General features: G+C 33.6%; 1 pseudogene; it reads right to left on the minus strand.

The window, feature by feature from the left end:
• Nucleotides 1-475: 475 nt before the first annotated feature.
• On the minus strand, nucleotides 476-17,629 carry LOC131169365 (protein SAWADEE HOMEODOMAIN HOMOLOG 2-like; annotated as a pseudogene).
• Between the last annotated feature and the right edge of the window lie 3,108 nt (nucleotides 17,630-20,737).

Here is a 20,737-nt window from a genome sequence, read left to right on the forward strand (position 1 = left end):
TTACAATATTTATACAATAGATAAAAAAGGATTTAAAATAGATTTATTTAACAGCTGATCACAATCTTTTATTTTATTATTATTATTTTTCTTATTTTTCTGAATCCAAAAATATAAGTATGGCCTTATTTTATTTTTTATAAAATTAATTTACTAATTATAGTAACAGTGGCAACATCATGATAGTAAAGATGATATATTGTCATTGTTGATTTCTACGAAAATATAAAGAGAAGATCACCATTTTATTATTAAATCATTATATTTTAAAGAATACATTAATTACACATCTACTTTTAGTCGCAAAGTTTTTACCATTACGAACATTTTCATTCCTGACTTTTTATCATTATTATCTTTATCCCTCATTGACCACTTGACTAACAATTAAATTGACAAAAATAAGCGAGAAACCAAGAAATTAACGGAATCGAAGAAACTAAATCATATATTTCTTTTAAATATAAAATCAAAATTAAGAACTAAATAATAATTTATTTAAAAAAGAAAAAAGCAATTTTACTTGGGAAAAAAAAAGCGCATTTTAGCACCACCTTAGGCTTAGGTTTCTAGGAGATATACTGACAAAAGCAAGAAATGAGAGAATGCTCATCACTTTCAAGACCCAATTAACAAAATTGGACCAATCCCAAGTATTTGCCGGTCATCCTTCGACTTAGTAGCTAATCATATGGCCACAGCTTCAAAACCAAATTTTATGGATAGCCTTCTCTAAAATGGAAATGAGCTTATCAAGAAAATAGAATGATAACAAAAGTGGCTCCTCCTTTGAAAATTCTCTAATCAGACCCTCCAGAAACCCTACTTGGAGTAACTCCACTTGATTCAGCATTGAGAGTGCTGCTAGGGGCGACAGTAAGATTCCCAACATTGACAGTATTGCTAGTTCCAGCACTTTTTGGCTCTGGAATCATTTTTTGGGCAGCTAGAGAAGTATTAGCATGTGAAACAGGGCCTGCTATGACAACATCAGCATTTTGTTGCTTATGCATTGTTTTAGCAGCAGAAACAGTAATACTTTGGATGCTAGTTGTAGAAGGATCCATACTGGTTTTATGCTGGTCACTAGTTCGCACGTCATTCGCAGCATGAAGTTGCTGCAGCCTATAGTCTGTTTCAGGCCTACAACAAACCTTTCTGAGCGGCACAATTTCCTGAGGATCAATAGATATTGAGAACTACACAATTAACAACATCACAAAATGCATTGTTATGATCATTTAAGAACCAAATAGACATCACAGATTACAGAATGCATCATCATTTGGATGTTGCTGTCCTTAAACGAATTGTATTATAGGCGAAACTTCTATTAAGTCAATAGCTACACACATTCAAAAGGCTAAATTGGTTGCACTGATGCATAAAAACATATTATGGCTTCAGCACGAAACAGTACCCATCAAAACCAGTCAAAGTTAAAGCCCTGTCAAGTCAAAATTTATGTTTAACATCTTCTCCAAGAAGGGGAAAAGAGAGAGAGAGAGAGAGAGAGAGAGAGAGAGAGAGAGAGAGAGAACATCTAGCATTTCAACAGTACATGAAGATGACCATATGAGTTGACACGGTACAAACTGTTAAAATCCACACTTTTTTTTCCAACAAAGGAAATAATTTCATTGGATAGAGGGGAAAAATACCAAAGATGGCTAAAAGCAACAACACTCTTTGCCTGAAAACTGAAGAAGAAGAACAAAATCCATCAATATATGGGAATAATAAAAATTTTTTTAAAAAGTAGCAAACTACGATCCCATTGGTTATAAATTTTCCCCTATGACTATTCAAATGGGGCTTGTGTGGAGGTATAAAGAAAAGGAATAAAGAAGAAAAATAAATTTTCCTCAGAAAGGTCATGATCGTAACGCACCAAAAACCTACAATGGCAGCCTCTTACATCATGCCTCCGTCTTTGTGCATCAAGAACATGTGCATCAAAGTAAAGAGCCTGATCTTTTCCTTCCTAAATATTTCAAGTGCATAGACAATCAAGATAAAATCCTTCTTAAAATGGTTTAATTATCATTTATTCTCATTTACAAGTAGAAATTCCCACCTGAAAACAGAGTATGAGTTCTCCAGGAAGAACTGCAGCCCATTCCGATGCTTCACATGGAAGGGACCGCTGCCTGACGTGCTTTCGAATATTAACCCACTCATCCTCATCTGGTCCAAAACCAGCAAAGCGAAACAATACTTCCTGAAATGACCAGCATCATCAGGACATATGAGGAGAAGAAGGAAGTAGCTCTAAAAACTTAAAACCAGAGCATTGTAAGATTCAGTTAAGCATCCTAATTTCTCGCATAAAGATCAGTGTTAGAATCCTTGTAATTATTAGGTGTATCAGTAATTATAGGAAACCTATGTAACTAGAATCCCTGTAATTAGCCAGGTCTTTATTTAGCTTCCTTTTATATTTGTAACTCACCCTATATAAATAGGAAACCTTGTATTTGTTTAAACATATAAGAAATAGAGATTTTTTTCTCTAAATTTACTGTTCTTAACATAGTATCATAGCACAGCCAAATTTGTTGGCGTGAAATTTCCTGAGCAATACCAAGATCTAGAATTTTATTAAGGTCATTACTTGAAGCGTCTCCTACGACGGGAGTTGGAGGTCACCACCCACCTCAAACGGCAACCCACTCGCCGATCGGCACTTTCCCAGAGGAAGCGTCGTCATCCGGCCATGCGCATGAGTAGACGCGCCTTGTTTGTCCCTAGCATCTCTCACACACGCCGGCGCGTGGGGCATTTTCCAGGGACCTTTGCCGGCCGAATCCTCTTTCGACAGCCTCGCCTGTCTGCTGCGACCCTGTTCAACCTATTAATCTTTGTTGGTTTGCTTTTGTTCATTAATTCAACCTTTGTTTGGTACTGCTCCTGTGTGGATTCTACTGTTAGAATAATTTTACCACTACCAGTGTATTTTTTTCTTGTTCCTTTTTAAAATATGGTTGATGGAAAGACAGTGGATTCAAAAATTAATTTTGACAATTCCTCTCTGCAAATTAATCCCGTGAAGCTTGATGGAGCCAACTATCTTACTTGATCAAGGTCTTGTCTTTTGTTCATCCAGGCTAGAGGACTACAGGGGTATCTTACCGGAGATGAGCAGAAACCAAACACTTCGAATTCTACCTACAGTCAGTGAGAGTAAAAAAAACTCTCTTACCATGTTATGACTCATCAATTCCATGCAATCACATATAACTCGTGGGTATTTGTTGTTGGATAATGCAGCTACCATTTGGAGTGCTGTTTCCCAGACCTATTCTTAACTTGGAAATGATGCACAGGTTTATGAGCTAAGAAACAAGGTTCATAGTATGAAACAAGGTGAGATGACTATTGCTCAGTATTATGCTGAATTGACTAATTTGTGGCAGGAACTAGACTACTATCAAGACTTTCAAGCCACATATCCTACAGATGCTGTTAAATTTCAGAAGTTGATTGAGAAAGAACGGATCTATGATTTTCTTGCCAGACTAAATATGGAGCATGATCAGATACTGATTCAGGTTCTTGGTAAGGAGCCCATGCCTTCGTTAAGACAGACTTACTCCTATATACAGCAGGAGGAAAGTCGCAGAAATGCCATGATTCATTGTTTACCAGTTGACAAAGCAGGACTGATAGTTGCTTCTTCTAAAGAAGAGTAACAGGCTATTCAGGGTCCATTGGATAAGGATCATTTACACTATGACTATTGTGGCAAGTCGAGGCATACGAAGGAATATTGCTGGAAGTTACATGGTCGTCCAACTAAGGGGCATGGAGGAAAAAGAATGAGTTCTTCCAAACCTCAGGCACATGTTTCTGAGATAGTGGAATCATCTGAAGAGGTTTCTAATAATGAGAGCTTTTCAAGTTCAGAAATTCAGACCCTGAAAGGTTTGTTGTCACAACTGGAGTCTAAACCAACCACTGTTGCCTCTTCTAACTTTGTCAAGTCAAGTACATCTCTTCTTGCCAATCTTGATAAATCATTTTGGGTTATAGATTCAGGAGCAAACAAACATATGACAGGCTTTTCAAACAAATTTTTTACTTTCCATGCTCAGGAAAAGAAAAAGTTCGTATAGCGGATGGATCTTTAACCATTATTTCTAGTACAGGTTCTGTTGCTTGCACTCCTACACTTAACCTTACTTCAGTTCTTCATGTTCCTAGTTTTTCTATAAACCTGTTGTTTGTCAGTGCTCTTACTCAAGCCCTTAATTGCAAAACTGAGTTTTTTCCTACACTATGTTTTTCAGGAACTGATAACAGGACGGACGATTGGAAATGGTAGACAGCAAGATGGCTTGTATTTTTTGGATGACAAATGTAGGTTTCCAAACTAAGCTTTACTAGGACACTCTATGACTACTAATAATGAGATTATTCAGTGGCACAAACGTTTAGGGCATCCTTCTTTTCAAGTTTTAGAAAGGTTATATCTTATTTTGTTTAAAAAGTGCAAATCTGATTTACTTGTTTGTGATGCTTGTGAGCTTGCTAAACACACAAGACAAGACATTCTTACCCTTCAATTAATAATAAAAGCTTAGTTCCTTTTGAGACTATTCATTCTGATGTGTAAAGACCTACCTAAAATGTTTCTTTATCTGGTTGTCGATGATTTATTACCTTTATTGATTGTTGCACCAAACTAACCTAGGTATATTTGATGAAAGCAAAAAGTAAGGTGTTTGTTTCCAACAATTTCATAAAATGATTTGCACTCAATTTGATGCAAGGGTTAAAATTTTCAGAATAGATAATGGGATAGAATAAGTTAATAGTGCTTTTAGTGCCTATCTGGATTCTTTTAGTATATTGCATCAAACTAGTTGTGTTAACACTAGTGAACAGAATGAGGTGTCTAAGAGAAAGAATAGACATTTGCTTGAGGTGGCTAGATCCCTTATGTTCACCATGAACCTTCCTAAATCTTATTGCGGTGGTGTTGTTTTATTAGCAACATATTTGATCAATAGAATGCCCCTGAGGACATTGAACTTTAAGAGTTCTTTAGAGGTTCTACAGGGTACCAATTCCTATATTGTTCCTCCAAAAATCTTTGAGTGTATTTGTTTTGTTCACAAGATCAATGTGGGCAAATTAGAGCCTAAAGCTCTTAGATGTGTATTTGTTGGTTATTCTAGAACTCAAAAGGAATATAAGTATTATCATCCACCATCAAGAAAATACTTTGTAAGCATGGATGTTACTTTTAGGGAGTCTGAACCTTATTTACCCACACAGTCACCTCTTAAGGGGGAGCATAAGAAGGAAGATGTGTCTTCTAATATTCCTAACCAATCCCTACCTTTTTCTTTACCGATTAGTGGTGTTCCTAACCAAAAACAATCACTCAAACCAAAACCCTCAAGGAGATTGGATAGAGTGGATTTGCTAAGGTATACTCAACGGAACAAGGTGGATACAAGTGTTGATGGTGATACAGGAGTTGAGCATGATACCACTGATCAACCTGATGTCTTGGATTCAATTTCTGAACATTTAGAAGTTCATGATGAGTTTCCTTTGACTCTTAACGATTTAAATTCAGACCCTAGCTCTAATTCTTCTGCTAATGATCTTAATATTCCCATTGCTATCAAAAAAGGAGTTAGATCTTGTACTAAACATTCTATTTCCAAATTTGTGTCCTATGACTCTGTTTCTCTCCTATAGAGCCTTTGTATTATATGTTTCTTCTGTATCTGTACCACAGGATTGGAAGGAGGCATACCTTGATCCAAAGTGAAAGGCAACTATGGTTGAAGAGATGAAGGCTTTGGCAAAAAATGGAACATGGGATCTTGTTGACTCTCTATTAGAAAAGAAACCAGTAGGATGTAAATGGATATTCACAGTAAAACACAAGGCAGATGGATCAATTGAAAGATACAAGGCCAGAGTAGCAAAGGGCTATACATAGACCTATGGAGTTGATTATGAGGAGACATTTGCACCTGCTGCAAAGATGAACACCATTAGAGTGTTATTATCCTGTGCAGCCAATCTTGAGTAGGATTTTCAACAGTTTAATATCAAGAATGCCTTTTTACATGGAGATCTGAAAGAAGAGGTGTCTATGAAAATTCCTCCAGGTTTTGATGATGTTAAGACTAAAGGAAAGGTTTGTAGATTAAAGAATGCCTTGTATGGTTTAAAACAATCACCAAGGGCATGGTTTGATAGATTCATAAGGCAATGATTTTCTTTGGCTATCATCAAAGCAATGCTAATCATACCCTATTCATGAGACATTTAAGAGGTAGGATCACTTTGTTTATTGTCTATGTGGATGATATAGTTGTGACAGGAGATGATAAAGAGGAAATTACTCGATTGAAAACTCTCTTAGCCCAAGAGTTTGAAATTAAGGATTTGGAAAAGCTGCGTATTTCCTTGGAATTGAGGTTGCTAGATCTGATAAAGGTATTTTTATCTCTCAAAGGAAATAAATCCTGGATCTTTTGGAAGAAACTAGCATGTTAGGGTGTAAACCTGCAGATACTCCTATTGAAACCAACCATAAGTTACAGGCTGGTGTTGGTAATTCAGTTGACATGGGGAGATATCAAAGGTTGGTTGGGAGATTAATTTATCTCTCACATACTAGGCCAAATATAGCCTATGCAGTAAGCCTAGTAAGTCATTATATGCATGATCCTTGAGAATCTCACTGGGAGGCTGTATTCCGTATTATCAGATATCTAAAGTCTACACCTAGGAAAGATTTGCTTTTCTCTAAGCGTGGTGGTCATTTACAGATATAAGTTTTTATAGATGCAGATTGGGATGGTCCTCTTGACGACGGAAGGTCAACCTCGGGATATTGTACATTTGTTGGAGGAAACCTTGTTACTTGGATAAGCAAGAAACAGAGTGTGACTGCTAGATCAAGTGTAGAAGCTGAGTATAGAGCCATGACATAGGGAGTTTGTGAACTACTACGGTTGCGAAAGTTGATGAAAGAATTGAAGCTGTCAAAAACAAATAGCTCGTCCCTGTTTTGTGATAATAAGGCTGCTATTAGTATTGTCCACAATCTTGTTCAGCATGATAGAACCAAACAAATGGAGATTGATCAACACTTGATAAAAGAAAAGGTAGTAGATGGCTCATTAACTGTTGAGTATATAACTTAAAAAGAGCAACTAGCTGATGTGTTCACTAAATGTCTTAGCAGCAAAGTTTTTACACTTTAGTTTGTAAGTTAGATATGTGTGATATCCATGCACCATCTTGAGGGGGGGTGTTAGAATCCTTGTAATTATTAGGTGTATCAGTAATTATAGGAAACCTATTTAATTAGAATCCTTGTAATTAGCTAGGTCTTTATTTAGCTTCCTTTTATGTTTGTAACTCACACTATATAAATAGAGAGCCTTTGTAACTCATCCTATAAAAATAGGGAACCTTGTACATGTTTAAAAATATAAGAAATAGAGATTTTTTTCTCCAAATTTACTGTTCTCAACAATCAGTCAATTGTAAGTTTTGGCAGATAAAAAAGGGAGCAGATTTTACTGTAGGATTATAGATATTGGTAGGATCCAGAATTATCTATGATCTAAAACCATTTCTTAATTAATTTATGAATATTTGAAAGGAAAAAGAACTCAACTATTATCAGATCTCCCGTGTCCAAATGTCCATGGGATAGGAAAGTCCCAACATCATACCTGACAAAGATGATAACACATTAAAACAGATTCTAGTAATATGTCTATCTAACATAAAAGAAAAAAGTAAGACAAAAAGTGTCAAGAAAACACCAAGAAGCATTAACATCTCATCAATTGAATGCCCATCATGAATGGTGCCAAATACTCACCATGCACCATCCCTTGCAGATTTGGCTTTGAATTCTATATAAGAAACTTCTGTAATAACCCTTCCTGCACTAGAGACTACTCAAGAAGTGATAGCTAAATAAATTAAAGAATAACAAGCTTTTAAGCATGCATTTAAAATAATGAGTTCTTTCAGCATTGTCAGGGGAAGTGAATGGCAGTTGTTCTTCAATCCTTTTTCCAGATGTTTGATACAGTTTCTAAACAACTAATCAGGACTTAAAATGGCATGTAATCACCATTTTATGAAATACTCCACAAACATTTAGTTTTTGGCAGATGCAAGGAAAGGATGCAGAACTATTTATTCCAAAACGCTCAGAAAAAGCATTTTGGACATTTCCCCCTCACATATACTAAAACCAAAAAGCGTGGATAACTAATATAAGTGTTAATGTCTCATTGGTTTGGAATAGGGGTAATACACCCCTTATACGGCCTTAGGCACTCCTCTCTCTTTAAGCTAGTTTTTGGGAGTGAATTAGACCCGGTCCATTTTCTTAAGATGGTATCAGAGCCCTCTCAACTAATGTTTGAGCCTCCCATAAGCATTTCACGCCTCAAGTGTTTGATCTAAGTGCGAGAAAGTTGTGTTAATGTCCCATATTGGTTTGAAATAAGGGTAATGTGCCCCTTATATGGCCCTGAGCACTCCCCTCCCCGCCCTTGTAAGCTAGCTTTTGGGGATGAGTTAGGTTTGACCCATTTTCTTAAGAATAAGAAAAAGATAATGAAAACAAGTTTGAAAAGGAGTGATGAAACATTAAGAAATAAAAATTAAGGTATAATTATACTTGACCCTTATTTGTGTAAACTCTATCTATTTAGCTATTTTCTTCTTGTATGAGTTTACACAAAGAAGAATTAGATCCTGTAAAAACATGATTTAACATTCAAATAATTTCTTAACAGCACAACACTATTTTCATGATATGCATTTTTGAAACCTAATTTCAAAGTTTTAAGATGCATGCCAAAATATATGATAGAATGAGAAAGAACTATAAGGGAAGGAAGAAAAACAAACAAGGAGATTGAAAATCAAATTTTAATACTAACTTGGAAGTATGATGATGAAGGGTATGATATGTTCATATCTTGGACCGCAAAGTGACAAAGGGAAAAGTCAAATATTGATTGGTTAAAAACTACGCAAGAAGAAGCAAACTGGAGGGGTAAGTCATATTTCAAGACTTGCTGCCAGATTATTTAATAACTTCCCAAGTCTTTTCAATAATCTACCAAGTCTTCTAGCCCGACCTGATTAGATCTGCACCAAACCTGTCACTTTGACAATAAATAGCCCCGTAACTTGTACCACAAGCAAAATATAAGTGGAAATGACAAGCATTACAGGGTTAGGAAATCCACATGGTTGTGTGTGGGACCCATATTGAAGGGAAGGTTCAGCTAGGCAAGATCCTCAAGCAGGGCTACTTTCAATTCACCATTAAAGAAGACACCATGGATTTTCTTAACAAATGAGGCAGTTGTCAGAGATTCTCTAATGCCATTAACCAATAAATAATGGAGCAAACTCCTATGTCTAGCCCTCAGACATTCTAGCTTTAGGGGGAAGAATTTACAATACCATCAACCATTTCATTAAATTAATAGAAACATAAACATTGGCCACCATCAGTGCAAAGAAAGCAATCAATTTTGCTTGGAGGAACATTAGTGTACCCATATGGAATTCCTTCTTTTTTTTTTTTTAATTTTGGCTCGCCCCTAGTCTCAATGAAACTTACAGCAGCACATCATAAAGGGAAAACAAATAAAACAGCACACATTGATACAAAAAATGTCCGCTTGCTCAAGCTAAAAAGTATCATTCATCAACGAAATATGACCTAACTAAAATACAACGGGAAAAAAAAAAAGACTATTTGATCAATCAAACTCACAAAATTAGGACTTCTTCAATCCTGCAACTACTTTGGCCAAATTAATTGTGGGCCAAATAGCCATTGCCATAAGTATAGGTGTTAAAACATTTTAAATGATCGGGAGTTGCAAATGGCAAGTTGGCAACTGAGCAGGCAGCAACTTCTATCCAACTTACTAGGCTCAATTTGGCACAGCATTAAGACAAATAAATAAACAAACAAATATCTCCACATAAGTATGCATAAATCTTAAGAAAAGGGAAACAAGGTCCCCAAAACTTCAGAACATAATCTACCAAAAGAAGCAGCCGTAGTTGTAGAGACAGTAGTAGCAATAGAAGCAGCTATGGGTTGAGGCACACTTCTCACGGGAGTTGATTCCTCTTAAGACAAGAGTAACATTTAACTTCACAGGAGCCTTGCTTGATTTTGCTCTCATTGCATAGCGTCTATTTTGGAACCAATTTCAAACCTATAGTCATAAATTAATTGAGAAATAAACTCTAACTGACTCCTTATTCCTGGGGAAAATGCAATAAAATTGTCTCACTTGTTTCATTTGCACAACGATCTTCCCTTTTCGTTCTGGAGATTCACTACACAAAACACAAGAGCCCCGCGATTTTAATATCCATGCTAATATTAAAACAAAGCCAACATCTGATGTTCTCAAAAGAAAGCAAACTGGAAACCTGAACTTCTCAGCAAGAGCTACCAAAACTTCCCTAGCTGGCATCGAATTATGGTGCTCTTGCAAAATACCTTCCATCTTTGTACCCTATGCAAACAAGATATTGCAGAATAAATCATTAGCAGTTTTGAAATATGGCTATAAATCATATGTAGTACGCATTTCCACAAAGGAAAAAAGGTTTCACTTAGTGCACGTGTCTTAATCAATTAAGCATTCAAAACACCTACAACACAGAGGCCCATAAGCACTAAAAAGAAAAGGGAAAAAAAAAAGATTCATAAGGATGATTTTCGCACTATTAATCTCTCATTTATTCAGAAGCATAATTCAATAGCGACTTTCTCATACTAAAAAATATTCCTTTATGACATCATCAATTGATAAGAACATAATCCCAAAAAGAGTAGTGGTATTATTCACAGCCATGGATTTAAATCAGGTCACAAGTAACAAGAACAGGCCTTTAACAACGATAACGTAACCGTAACGGCCTATAGCTATGCAAATTTTTTTGAAAAATTTACAAAGTTAACGAAATGAGTAGACATTTAAAAATATAAGTAAAAGTAATATATAAAACTAAATAATAAATAGTTATAGAAGTCGATCCTTATAGGATATCTTTGCTAGAAAAGGATTCCTAACTAATGTAGAACTCCTAACCAATGTAGAACTTTAAATTAGTATAGGAGACAACTGCAACTGTGCATATATCTGTGTATAACCTCTTTAGAAATTAATGAAAACACATTTTCTCACATGGTATTAGAGCCAAGGTGAGATCAAAACAATTAGTTTGAAATTAAATTTTTGCCGTACAGACTCTGTTTCTCTGCCTTACGACCCTGTTCTCTAAGTCACCCATACAGGGTGTCTTGTTTCCATCACCGCCCCTCTTGTTGAAGATCTTGGCCGCCGATCGACCTTTAATTAAGCTCCGATGACCGGACGTGCTGCGTGTGGCTCTCACGCGCTGTCCATTGTTCTACGCCCTAGGTCCACACGCCAATGCTTGTGGTGTTCTCCAGCAACATCAGGCGATCGAACCTCTTCTCCCAGCATCGTCGAACATGGTGATTCTATCCCTATAGGCTGTGTTGGGTTTTGGGACTTCTTTCTTGTAGTGTCATAAAACTTGGCTTTTTAGGTTACTATTTCAAAGGGAACTTGCTACTAGAACTGGAGGCAACCTCTTGAAAAGGGTTACTTGTGGACTATGATATTTAAAGGACAATAGCCAAGGATGAAACTAAGTCTATGATTCTTGATGTAGTACCGGTGATGACTAATCATCGAACACAAACTCAAAGGCTTGAATTACTTGGAATGGAGCAAGACAGTTCAGATTTATTTGCGGAGCATTGATAAGGATGATCATCTCACAAATGATCTATCGGATGATGATACCAAGCAAGCTTGGCTAAGGGAAGATGCCCATTTGTTGTTATAGCTTCGGAACTCAATTCACAGTGAGGTAATTAGTCTTATTAATCACTGTGAGTATGTTAAGAAATTAATGGATTATTTAGATTTTTTATATTCTGGCAAAGGCAATATTTCTCGCATATATGATGTTTGCAAGGCATTTTATTGACTTGGAAAACAAGATAAGACTCTTATAGCATACTTTCAACTCAACTCAACTCAACTAAGTCTTTATCGTAAAAATTTGGAGTCGGCTATATGTATTCACTTTCTCCACTCTAAAAGATTTTGGGTTAAATCCTTAGAAATGTATAATGCTTCTAGGTCATGTTGTACTACTCTCCTCCAAGTCAATTTAGGTCTACCCCTTTTTTTTCTTTCTATCCTCTAACCTAATGTGCTCTACTTGTCTAACTGGAGCCTCCATATGTCTACGCTTCACATGACCAAACCACCTCAATCTCCATTCTCATCCTATGACTAACATCCTCCTCACATCTCCCATCTACTTGAAGGATCGAGCCGAGATATTTAAAGTGATTACTTTGGGACAATACCACTCCATCCAAACTAACTCCTTCCCTATCACCAGTTTGGCCTTCACTGAATTTGCAATGCATGTATTCTGTCTTCGTTCTACTTAACTTAAATGTATTTATGAAGAGCTTAATGTTTTTATTATCATTTAATCCTGATATAAAGGTGCAACAAGCTCAACGTGAGCAAATAGCTGTTATAAGTTTTCTTACTGGTCTACCCTCAGAAGATGAGACTACAAAATCTTATATTCTCTCTAATTCTGAGATTCCCTCTCTGCATGATACCTTCACACATGTCCTTTGTATAAGGGTTACTCAATTTTCACAACCCACTAACAGTTCTCTTATTAGTCAGAATGTGAGTGGACAATAGGGAAATAGAGGAGGTTTTACCAACAACAGATATAATCAATGTAATGGGAAGGCTAGCTCTAATTAGAACTTGGGAGGAGTCATTTGTTATTATTGCCATAAGCCTGAACACACAAAACATAATTGTTTGAAACTTCATTAGAAAAATCAGCAATATCAAGTGGCAAATATGGTAACAAAAGATTATATAGTGTCTTCCTCCTATGAGAAAACTATCTTAGTGTCTATAGAAAAATTTGCATAGTTCTCCCAGTATCAGGCATCTTTAAAGCCTACCAATTCCTCAATCATTGTTATCGCTAAATCAAGTAAATCCACTACATGCCTTGTGTCCTCCTCATATAAATGGGTCATTGATTCTAGTGTTACAAATCATATGACAGGTAATTCTAATGTTTTATTTGATTTCAAGTCTTTTACTACCCCTTCCACATTTACTTTAACCGATGGATCTACTCGTGTCAAGGGTTTTAGAACTATAAATCCAACATCATCCATATCTTTGTCATCTGTCTCATGCTCAAACATACGAGGCTGATTACTTTGACACTTTTTCTCCTATAGCTAAACTAGCTTCAGTTCGATTGTTTATCACTCTAACAACTACATATGATTGGCCTTTGCACTAATTAGATATCAAGAATACATTTCTTCAAGGTGATCTTCAGGAGGTGGTGTAGATGGAGAAACAACCAGAATTTGTTACTCAAGGAGTGTTAGGTAAAGTTTGCAGACTTCTAAAGTTTCTTAATGGCTTGAAACATAGTCCTCAAACTTGGTTTAGGAGATTCAGTGAAGCAATATAGGAGTTTGATATGCAAAGGAGTAAGTGCGATCATTCAGTGTTCTATAAGCAGTCTAAGACTAGCCTAATTCTACTAGTAGTGTATGTTGATAATATTGTTATCACTGGAAATAATTCTACTAGTAGTGTATGTTGATAATATTGTTATCACTGGAAATAATTCTACAAGTATTTCATCCCTTAAACATTTCCATCATACCCAGTTTCAAACAAAAGACTTGGACCTACTTAAGTAATTTATGGGTCTTGAAGTTATGAAATGTAAGAAAAGTATCTTCTTGTCTTAGTGAAAGTATGCTCTTGATATACTAGCAGAAATGAGAAAATTATGTGCTAAGCCTTGCAGTGCACCAATGATCCTAAATTTGCAAATTGTAACAAAGGATCGAATGGAGATCCAGAAAAGTATAGGAGATTGGTAGGTAAATTGAACTATCTTACAGTAACTCATCCTGATACTGCATATCCAGTCAGTGTGGTAAGTCAATTTATGTCTTCTCCAACAGTTACTTATTGGGAAGCTTTGAGACAAATCTTGTATTATTTGAAAGAAGCTCCAGGGCGAAGCTTATTATATAGTAATCATGGGTATTTGAATGTTGAGTGTTTTTCAGATGCAGAATAGGTAGGATCTAAGGCTGATAGAAGGTCAACTACCGAATATTGTCTTTGTTTGAGGTAATTTGGTATCTTTGAGAAGAAAAAAGGAAAGCGTAGTCTCTCGATCTAATATTGAATCAGAATATAGAGCTATGACAAAATTAGTGTGTGAGATAATGTGGTTACTACAATTATTAGATGAGGTTGGCCTTAAGACCTCTCTACTTGCACAATTGTGGTGTAATAATCAAGTTGCTCTCCATGTTGCTTCTAGCCCTATGTTCCATGAACGAACCAAGCATGTTGAGATTGATTGCTATTTTGTTCATTAAAAGCTTCAACAAGAGGTAATCTTAATAAAACACATTAAAACTGGAGAGCAATTAGGAGATACAAGCTATATCATACCCGCACAATGCTGCGGGTGTAATTTTTTCATTAAAACTTTTATAATAATATTAATAAATAAACTATATATTTTTTAAATAAAATTATTATTTATAATTAATTACAAAATTTATTTAATTACTTTCATTTTCTACACACATAAAATATATTATACATAGTTTGAAAAAAAAAATATAATACTATAATTTCATAAATTAATAAATCAAATGAACAATTAAGAATAATTTTTTTATAAAAAAATTTCTCAATTTTCATATTTTAATTATGTAATATTATAATTATATTATTTTCTTAATGATAAAATTTTTTGAATTTTAAGACAATATTTATACAAATATTGAATAAGTATAATTTAAAAAATAAAAAGTAAAAGGAAATAAATTAAAAAGAATTATAAAAAAATAAAAAGAATTGCCCAAAAGATAGATATCGTGGCTTCCATCTGCATAATACGCGTTGATTAATTTTGCTGTCCTATCAGTTCCTCCATTTTATTTTAACGCCATCTACTGCACTTCGGCTTGGGATTTTTTTTTTTTCCCTCCTTTGGACCCTTGCAAATGTACGGGTTGATTCATTCATAAGGGCAAAAGGAAACTTTCACTGTTCTTAGGAACAGTGAAAGCATGCCCTCTTTTAGTATAATATAATAATGTTTACAAAAACTCTGAATAGAGCTCAGGTTGACTACATTTGTAACAAGTTTGACATGATTAACATTTATGCTCCAACTTTAAAAGGGAGCGTTATAGAAGTCGATCCTTATAGGATATCCTAGTTAGAAAAGGATTCCTAATCAATGTACAATTCCTAAACAATGTAGAACTCCAAATTAGTATAGGAGACAACTGCAACTGTGTATATATTTGTGTATAACCTCTTTACAAATTAATGAAAACACCTTTTCTCACAATAAATATATTAAATAAAGACATTAAATCTATTATGCTTAGACATTATTAGCATTAATCAATTTAAAACTAAATAACTACATGTAAGAACTAACATTATACTTAACAAACATTAACGAAGCCTAAAAGTTTTTTTTATGTTATTTTCTAATTACTTATGTATTTTACTAAAATTAATTCTGAAAATAGTTCAAAATTAGAGAAAATATATATACGTATATAGATAGATAGATAAGGCAAACTAATGCTTCATGCTACAAAATAAAAAATAATAGAAAAGATAGCATCAAAAATAATTTTCTTCAACAAATAAGCAAAAAATACTAAAAAATAAATAACTCATCTTCTGCATGATATGGATGTGCAGAACTAGAAAGATAGTTTATGATCTTAGCTCACTAGTTGATGATCCTAGCTTAGGAGACAATAACTGAAAGATTTGTAGAAAGAAAATTTTAGATGGAAAGTTGAGAAAGTAAGACATAGCAACTTAAAATTCCCCAAACCAAAAACAAAGCATAAGGAAGAGCTACTGCCCATTTGGACAAAAAAAAATTAAAACAATGACGTAACGGACTGTTATCATTACTTAACGATAAAAAACAGCCGTTGGCCATTACAGGTGCATTTTTTCCGTTGCCCTTAAATAAAAGGTGTAACGGTAACAGGAGGCGTTCAAAACCTTTAAATAATGGTCATTATGTTACGTAACGTAATGGCCATTATTTAAAACCATGAATGATAGATTGATTTCCATATTGTTACATCACAGTTTCTCTTTCAACAAAAATAATTTAATAAGTTCTAAATAATTTCATATTTTTCAATTTATTATTGAATGTGAGAAAAAAATAAAACCAAAAAATGGTAAATCATGATTGTAGCCAGCGACTACTGGTAGCTATTTGTGTTTGATGATGACCAAAGATGACTAGCAATAGTATGTAGACTAACGAGTATCTATTTGTGTAATTTCAATTTATGTTCCTACAATTTTAATGAGTTTGTTGAAGTTGGGAAATGTTTTTTTTTTCTCCATTTTTTTTCCTGTCAAACAAAGGAATGCTTTTTCCTTTTTCCCCTTTTAACTATTTCCTATTAAATTCATCAAAAATTTTATTTCTCAAATCAGCATTTTAGATCAGAAGTGAATTATAATGATAAAAGCAATAGAACACTCTTGGGACTGCAGGAAAAATATCCCTTTTTTTGCAAGACCAATTAAACAAAAATGAACAAAAATGAATATTCTCATACTTTTAGTTTCCCTCTCTTGAGGTTTCCATGGAAGCATTACCAGCACCATTTGATATTTCCCGGCACACCCTAAACCTTTCAAACCCAGAAATAACTTAAGAAAAAAAAATTAATTGAAAGCCAAAAGTTCACACACAGAAGTGACTTTGATAAAACCACCATATTCCTAACATCCACAAAGGCCACCAAAGATAAATTTTACCTATCTCAACTACTAGAAGGACAAAAATAATTAATTAAATAAAACTATTGAAATTAAACACGACTGGCATTACAAGTACAACTCAGCACCAAAAATCACAGTTAAATACTATATATATATATAGATAGATAGATATAAGATCGAAACCCAGAAAATCAAGCAGATAAACACAGCAATAAAATCAAACCTTATCCTATTTTCAACTCTAAATTAATTTTTTTGAAAAAAAAAAAACTCTAAATTCATATGTTAGTATCCCCAGAAACCGACATGCAAACTTGTAAATATATGTTATGCATACACACAATATATTAAGGAATTTAAAGAAAATTGGAGAAAGAGAAGATGCCTCACTGGCCATGAAGCGAAAGGCAGGGCGCCATTACTAGGAGGTCGACCCATGACTACTATCAACTGAAATGTGAACAGCAAAGACAATCCAAAAGAATTGGCTTACTGCAAGAATCAGATTGTTATTTGTTGTGGGCAATATCTGTTTTTGTTTAGAAGCAAGAGGGAGGCACTGAAAAATCTATTATCAGATAGATAAACGGGAAAGGCTCTAGTGGCCTTGGCCTTCCTTTTCAATTTTAAATTGGAAGGCCATTTTGAGGTTTTCAACCGGAGATGAGCTTTAACTTGGGTGTCTTCCATCGTTTCGGGTAAATTTTAACGAAGTTTTTTAATTTATCTCGTTATAATATTATAATCTTTTTAATTTAAAAATATAGTATAAAATTTTATTAATTTTTATTTTATAGTATAAAATTTTATTAATTTTCATTTTTTAAACCGTAAAATTTTTTTTAATATCTAATTATTATTTTTTTAGTTAGACGCTGAACTTGAACAATTTCAGCATAGAGTTTAATCAGTATTTTTTTTCTCTCTTATGCCATATATAAATTAAATCATTTTTTTTTTATAGACAAAATAATTTTTTACATATAGTGAGAATAATTTTATATTTTATATAAGAGAGAAAAAGAGAAGTGTTAATTAAGCACCATGTAGAAATTATTTACGTCAGTTTCTAAATGAAAAATCAATAATTAAAAGTTAGAAGTTTTTTATTGTAAAAAATTTAAAAATTTAGGAGATTTTATATTACATTTTAAATTTAAAGGATTGTAATGTTATAACCATATAAGTTCAAGGATAATTCTTAAAATTTATTCCCATGTTTTCTTAATTTTATAGGAAGAAATTACTTTATTATAAAAAAATAAAATAATGTATAATTTATGTTAAGAGATTTTTTTTTTCTAAATGATATTTTTTTATAAGGTAGTTAATCATAAAAATTTTATTAATATAATAAAAAATAAAATTTTTCACTAAAAAATACATAGAATATCTTTTAAAAAATTAATAGATAAATTATATATTACAAATTTTATTAAAAAATTATAAATATAAAATTTTATTTATCTGCACTAATAAATTACCCATTAAATATAGCAAATTACATATTAATTATAGAAAATATTAAAATAATACTAATATTTTAAATTTTTCTATTAAGTTTTATAATTTTTATTAAAATTATAGAAAATGGGATCTTACTTAATTATTATTTTTAACTAATATTTTATTTTGTAGTATTATTAAAAAATATTAAATGTGTTTCTTTTCTTTTCAAGTAATTTTTGTTAAGTTAAAAAATTTTTTATAATTAATTACTTAAAAAAAAGAATATCAATTTAAAAAATATTATAAGGTGAGTTTAAAATTGTGTTGAATCATCATATTTTCATTAATATCTCAAATTTTTTTATAAAATTTTACAATTTAATTAAAATCATAAATTTTAAATGCAAAATATTAGATGAATATACCTTATTTAATGTTATTTATAATTACTATTTTTATAATATTACTGAAATATATCACATTCTTTTACATAAAAAAAAAACCTTTTTTCCATTAAATAATTAAATTCTTCATAATTAATCACTTTACTAAAAACGTATAGTTTATAAAAATCTTACGAGATTGTAATAACAAAAAAAAAAGGAATTGGGAGGTAACAGTGGCGTGTAGCAATGGGCTACACCCACTGTCAACTGTTGCTACTGCAGCAATTTAAAAAAAAATTAATTTTTTTCTCTCTCTCTCCCTCTCTCTTTCTTCCCCCCCCCCCCCCCCCACCACCACCACCACCACCACTCTCCCCCTCACTTTCTCCCTCTCGTTTTCCGGCCAGCCGGCCAGCACCAACGTCGGCAAGGCACTAGTGGGACTCCCCCACTTCAAGACGATGTCAAGCAGTGGCAGCCATGGCAATAGGCAGCAGGGACAAAGAGATAGCGAAGAAAGGGAAGGAAAAGAAGAGAGAGAGAGAGAGAGAGAGAGAGAGAGAGAAATTCCAGCCGATTCCGACCACCAACGCCGGCAATCCAAGTTGCCATCAACTCCCCACGAACCTAGCTCCATTTTCCGACCAGCCATTGTAACACCCCTATTTGCATAACCTGATATATTTCACTATTCCGGTAACCGGTGCCGGTCCGGATAATTAAAGGGATTAAAACCATGTCTAAGACAATTAGATAAGCTCTGAACATAAATAATTAATAATTGTAAATTGGTTAAGTATAAATAAGAAAAACGGAACATAAGAAGTTAAATGAGCCGAGAGTCACAGCGATGGGTGACATTCTTGGAAAGGACTGCGAGGTCAATTTAAACTCAAATTTCGAACCGTAAAATGTGACGCTGAGGTCCTCAGGACTATTGCGAACACAGTGAAAAAGAGAAAATCACGAAAAAAAATTGTTAAGCTGGTCAAATAATTAGGTCAGAGATCCGAAAGAAATATTGAATTATTTACAAACTGAATCGAACCGGCAAGGGGCAATTTGGTCAATTTACCCCTAGAGCTGACTCCTGACCTAACTTTCTAATAAAATTTGAGAAATGAAAATTTTGAAATGTAGATTTAAATTGAAGAGCTAAATGAAAAAGAAATGAAAAAGAAGTGAAAAATAAAAAAATCAAAAAGTTTATGACATCATCCATGACACAATAAATATTAATTTTTAAAATTTGAAAATTGGGAGATAATGTAACATAAAAAGGAGCCAATAAGAATTAAAAGAAAAAAAAAATTCATTTTTTTTCCCTTTCTTCTTCTTCTTGCTGTGAACCTATTCTCTCCTCTCTCTCATTTTTCTTTTCCTTTCTTCCATTAAAGCTCTCTTTGAGCTTTTGAAACCCCAAAATTAACCATAATTTCTATAAATTCCTTCATTAAACCTTGTTTTTGAAGCTTGATAAGACTATTGACAACAAAAAGAAGAGGAAAGAAAGGAGATTTGAAGAGGGAATAATTTAACAAAAGAGGTTAGTGATTAGTTTTCAATTTTATGTTTAAATTCATAATTAAGTAGTTGAATTACATTAGAAATTGTGAAAAAATGAAACAAAAATAACATGTATAGAATTCTATGGAATTTCTGCCAACTTGAGATGTGGTAGGAATTGATTGAGTTTGATTGAATTAAACATGTTAGAGAGCTTGAATGAGTTGAGAAATGGTGTTTGTTTGCTTGGAACTAATTAAATGTAACAAATTAAGTGAGTTAGGATTTGAACCTAGGGTTTTGAGAGACAAAACTCTGAGAATTGGTCAAATGGTGCGTTTGACCTTGTTTGAGCTGAAAAATGGTCATGTATGACCAATTGTGGTATGTTGGAAGTGTTGAAATTAAATGGAAATTCAGATTGGTTATGGGCATTCTGCAGGTAGC

This window comes from Hevea brasiliensis, chromosome 10, assembly GCF_030052815.1.
Source record: "Hevea brasiliensis isolate MT/VB/25A 57/8 chromosome 10, ASM3005281v1, whole genome shotgun sequence".
Classification (NCBI taxonomy): Eukaryota; Viridiplantae; Streptophyta; class Magnoliopsida; order Malpighiales; family Euphorbiaceae; genus Hevea; species Hevea brasiliensis.